This window comes from Schistocerca gregaria, unplaced genomic scaffold, assembly GCF_023897955.1.
Source record: "Schistocerca gregaria isolate iqSchGreg1 unplaced genomic scaffold, iqSchGreg1.2 ptg000077l, whole genome shotgun sequence".
In the NCBI taxonomy this organism is placed as follows: domain Eukaryota; kingdom Metazoa; phylum Arthropoda; class Insecta; order Orthoptera; family Acrididae; genus Schistocerca; species Schistocerca gregaria.
This window is the reverse complement of record NW_026061710.1, coordinates 23,387,690-23,393,689: the sequence shown is the minus strand read 5'-3', so window position 1 is coordinate 23,393,689 and position 6,000 is coordinate 23,387,690.

Here is a 6,000-nt window from a genome sequence, read left to right as displayed (position 1 = left end):
TAACAATTGTCTAAATCGCGTAGTTAACACACAGATTCGTAAGTGGTAACAAAAATCATAAATCTCAGAACATCATGTGAAGAAACCAACTTCTGTTTTATATGAACAACAACCAAATATGGAATCATTTACCCGACCCAGTATTACTGATGTCAACAGAGCTCAATCAGAATATGAGCAACATACTTACAACGTAACTCAAAGAGTGCAAAGCACACAATAAGGAATAAGAAGCACAATGATTTGAAACGAGCATCTGTTAAGTTCCGTTCACTACGGAACGAAAACAAACACAGAACCTAACGATCATCCAATAAGAAAGCGACATGATGCATTAATAAACTTGCAGCACTGCAAGTGGCCTGACAGCGAACCGAAGTCGTGTTACGTGTAGCCCCTACACGGGTTTCACCCCCTGTTGTGGCTGTCTCTGCACAGTTCGTAGCCAGTGTTTCTGGTGTCTGTTTAAAGCAACAGTCTGGAACGCTCTGTATCGACGCAAAGAGGATTATATACTGAGCATGGTGGCGCAGTGGTTACCACACTGGACTCTAGTTAGGGAGAACGACGGTTCAAACCCATTCCGCCATCCTGATTTAGGTTTTCCGTGATTTCCCCAAATCGCTTCAGGCAAATGCCGGGATGGTTCCTCTGAAAGGGCATAGACACCTTTCTTCCCCATCCTTCCCTAATGTGAGGGACCGATGACCTTGCTGTTTGGTGCCCTCCAACAATTCAACCAACCAACAGTGGATTACATGTACCGAAATCCTGGCCAAAATTATTTTTGATAGTTTCAAACCTTTAAAGCACTCCCTTTCACTACTAGGTTAACTGTAGTTGTGAATACCCCTAAACTACTCCACTGCCGTCCATAGAGATGGGCCTGGGATGACTCGGCATGCATTTGTTAGTTTGTCTGCCTGTCTTTCAGTTTGTACCATGCCACTTACCACAAGTTCTTAACCTTTTGTACTTGAAAATTTCAAAGTAGATTCGTGTGATACCCTTAATTTGCTGTAACGATTTTACTGGTGACGTGATGACAGGACTGCTTCTACTAGGGCACCGAATTGCTCGTCACGTGTATGATTGTTCCATATGTAGTTAGTTTGCCATACTTTTCTCGCAATTTTTAAATGCGCCTTCAAACTAATTATAGCTATGTACTGTGTTATATATGTGCGTATTGAGAAGTGTATGTTAGTATGTGTAATCTAGGTTGGTTCTGCTACGTTCACTTGTCTAATGTTACCGATCACAGCAGGTGATTGTCCCAGGCTTGTCGCAAAGTTCTTTTCAATTGCACGTTGGTTTACTTTCTAACTTCTCGCAGTTCACAGCCTGATGCGATAGATGGTGCTGCATGCAGCGCTAGATTGCAAGCAAAATCTATCGACGTAGGGGGGCAACACATCTGTACGCTTTACCGTGACGTAATCCAGCAAATCAGATGCCTTCCTATGAGTATGAAAGAGGGAACCTTGCCAGTTCACGACAGTCAGTTTTAGTCCCTGACGACGATGGTGGAGGGTATCATCGAAAGCGTGGAATTTTCTGAAAATTTGACGAGGCAAGTGAACCGAGAATCTTTCATGTACTTGCAACAATAGTTGATCAAACGTCCATTTTTGCCATTTTGGCCATAATTTCGGTAAATATGCTCCGGTGTGAGGCACAGTTCAGCACAGCATGGGCAACATGCGATGTTGGTGTAATGTGTTGAAAGATAATGTTACGAACATCTCGAAGAAGGGTCATAGCCACCGTCCTTAAGGCGCCAGAAATGTGATAGGTACAGTCCAAATTACCATCTGTGTGGACAAGACGCGATCATCTTATTTACCCAGTGGTACCCCATACCAACAAGTCAGATGATGAGCCCATGAGAAGATGACGAAAGCAGTCTGGCAACGTTCGTCCTCCTCAGAGCTTGCATGCATGGATACATCCAATGTGATGTTGTACACAGGACTGGGACTCGTCTGCAAAGACGACATAGTGCCACTTTGGTATGTCCAGTCTCCTTGTTGGGAGTTCCACTGTCGGCCGCCTCGGTCTGCTGTCGCGTCGATGTGGGCTTCGACAGCAGTTGTCGCTGGACGTCGCCGCACTGTCCGTGAGGGCGCTCTTCTGGCCACCAGTGAGCTCGCTGTGTTCCCAGACACAGGGGACCTGGTGTGTCTGTGTGGTCCTGCACAGCCAAACAAACAGCACGTCGAGCCTCTCAGGCGCTAGTCACGTAGGGCCATTAACAGCCTACGTGACCCTCGCGAACCGATAGGCACCGTATACACGTGACAGCGCGAGCAGCGTAACGACAAACTGCAGTCTCGGACTTTGGTACGTGCTGGTAGACGTTTCCCCTTCGTACACAAGGTGTCACACAGTCTTCCCACAAACAAACAACACTCAAATGCGATTTCTGAACGACAAACCCGCTGTAAAATCTTTACTTACATACAGAGCATAGTGGCAGCTGTGGAAAATCCATGTCCACATCTACCCTATACCCTGCAAGCCGTGTAATATGATGTGGCAGATGGTGGAGTCCGTGCTGGATACAGTGGCCGATGCGCAGGGAAAAGTTACTGAGCGAGTTCATTTGTTTCTTTAGGCGGGGCCGACCTTGTCTGGTCACTTCCAGCCGGCTGGCGACACACTGCGATGGCAGAAGCGAGCCACACGCCCTGCGTTCTTCCTCAAACGATTTTACAGATACTATTCCCTAAAAAAAAAAAAATCATTTTTCCCTACTTATAGCTTTATATGCCAGCTTCGTGTGACGTGCCCATCATTTCGTTAATGGTGACAGTTATTATGGTACTTCGATTTAAGCAAGACACTGCATGAAATATGAAAAAGTTTAAAATAGAAAATAGGGGTTGCTAAGATTTTGCGTTTGGTACACATTACATAATATGTTGCCGCGTATAAAATTCAGCTGAGATAATGAATTTTTCTTTATAGACTTTGGTGGAAGTCTCAGTCACCCATGACGGAAAAATTAACCTGATGTAGCGCACTCATCTGCAACCGTCCGAGCCAGCGAAAAAGCCAGAATGAGATATTCTCAACATTCCTCACATCTCAAACGGTTTGAGATATGGAAACAAGATTTTGGCAAATGACAGCACGCAAAGAGAAGAGTGCTTTGCCGTATGGTTAACATGCAAAACTTAATTATTGACCGCATTATACGATGAAACAATGTAATTATTAAGGGGCATCGATAGCTGGTGAAACGAGACATACTGTGGGATATAGTACAACGTAAGTGAAGACATTACAAGCTCATTTTTGTATCGGCGATGTGCTTTTTCATAAACGTTTCCTCCCTATTTTTCCTCAGTTTCTTACTTAAAAAACTTCATAACCACTGTCCATTTTCAATTTCTCGCGGCGTAATGAACAGTCCATTAAATTTTGGGCACGCAGGCGCGCAAATAAAATTTCCTGCACTGATATTTCGGCCGCGTATCGTCCGGCCATCCTCAGAGTGAGTCATAAGACTGACGACAAGATGCCAAGCGCGGCCTTAGATGCTCCACCGCGGCGGTACTGCGCATGCGAGTCAGAGATGGTCGGCGGCAAAGAAATACGCTTATACATGCACCGCCTGTGGCGAAGGCGTACAGACATTCGATTCGCTTATCGATGTATGATCGGCGGCGGTGACACCGTGACGACTTCTCTGCAGTTCAATTACCCCAAGAGCCGGATTCCATGCTTTGTCCAAATTAAAACAATTATCTCTGTTAATTAAATTATTAGCTGCTCTAATCTCTATACCTTGAAGACAGATTCCCAAAAGGAAGACGTGGATGTTAAAATATTCACATCACTGTAATTCATGGAATGACCTGTACCAAGACAATGTTCGGCCACAGCTGACTTGTCTGGCTGTAATAAGCGTTTGTATCTTCGATGCTCTACACATCTCTCATGAACGGTGCCTGTTTGATCTCTGTACGATTTCTCACAATTTCCGCTATAAATCTGATACACACCCGCTTTACGAAGCTGTAAATCGTCCTTCACAGAGTATAGCTGCAGCAGTCTTCGTTGGGGGGGGGGGGGGTGAAAGACCACCACAACACAGAGTTTCTCAAGAATACACCCACATCGGCAAAAAAGTACTAGATTTGAAAGAATTAATATCTTCTTCCTAGGTTTTACATTGAATGCTCTACAAATTTGTTGCGGGGAAAATCCATTCGATTTAAAAATGCTCTTAAGGTATGTAAGCTCTTGTTGCAAATTGTCTTTATCGGAAATAGAGTGTGCCCTATGCACTAAGGTCTTAAGAACACCTACGGTCTGTGAAGGGTGATGGCAGCTACTGGCATGAACATATAGATTTGTATACGTTGGTTTCCGGTATACGGCGTGTCCTAATGTGCCATCAACTTTACGGCGAGCGACAACATCCAAAAATGGGAGGTAAACGTCTTTTTCTATTTCCATAGTAAATTTGATACTACAATTGATGGAATTCTAATGCTCAAGAAATCGATGTAATTCATTCATCCCGTGCGGCGATACCACAAAAATGTCGTCCACGTACCTCCAGAAGACCGTTGGTTTAAAACTTGCTGAGTCCAGTGCCTTGTCCTCGAAGTCTTCCATGAATAAATTAGCTACCAGAGGGTAGAGGGGGCGTCCCATGACAACACCATCGATCTTGTATGAATGCATGGTTTCTCGGCGATATGAATTAATAAAATGTTCTCAGGCTTCCAGCGGTTAAAATCGCACGAGCTTCCGACCGAGCTCTCCCCGGTCATTGTCAAGTGGTAAGACTGACTACTGTGTCGCCGTGGCTGCGTCGTTATGCAGCCGCACTGCTAGCTGTGACGTCACTGGTGCTCTCTTCCTCGACAAACAGGGTGTTGCAAAAAGGTACGGCAAACTTTCAGGAAACATTCCTCACACAAATAAAGAAAAGATGTTATGTGGACATGTGTCCGGAAACGCTTAACTCCATGTTAGAGCTCATTTTATTACTTCTCTTCAAATCACATTAATCATGGAATGGAAACACACATCAACAGAACGTACCAGCGTGACTTCAAACACTTTGTTACAGGAAATGTTCAAAATGTCCTCCGTTAGCGAGGATACATGCATCCACCCTCCGTCGCATGGAATCCCTGATGCGCTGATGCAGCCCTGGAGGATGGTGTATTGTATCACATCCGTCCACAATACGAGCACGAAGAGTCTCTACATTTGGTACCGGGGTTGCGTAGACAAGAGCTTTGAAATGCCCCCATAAATGAAAGTCAAGAGGGTTGAGGTCAGTAGAGAGTGGAGGTCATGGAATTGGTCCGCCTCTACCTGTCCATCGGTCACCGAATCTGTTGTTGAGAAGCATACGAACCTTTCGACTGAAATGTATAGGAGCAACATCGTGCATGAACCACATGTTGTGTCGTACTTGTAAAGGCACATGTTCTAGCAGCACAGGTAGGGTATCCCGTATGAAATCATAATTACGTGCTCCATTGAGCGTTGGTGGAAGAACATGGGGCCCAATCAAGACATCACCGACAAATAATGCCTCCCAAACGTTCACAGAAAATCTGTGGTGATGACGTGACTGCACAAATGCGTGCGGATTCTCGTCAGCCCACACATGTTGATTCTGAAAATTTACAATTTGATCACGTTGGAATGAAGCCTCATCCGTAAAGAGAACATCTGCACTAAAATGAGGATTGACACATTATTGGATGAACCATTCGCAGAAGTGTACCCGTAGAGGCCAATCAGCTGCTGATAGTGCCTGCACACGCTGTATATGGTACGGAATCAACTGGTTCTCCCGCAGCACTCTCAATAGAGTGACGTGGTCAACGTTACCTTGTACAGCAGCAACTTCTCTGACGCTGACATTAGGGTTATTGTCAACTGCACGAAGCATTGTCTCGTCCATTGCAGGTGTCCTCGTCGTTCTCGGTCTTCACCAGTCGCGAGTCATAGACTGGAATGTTCCGT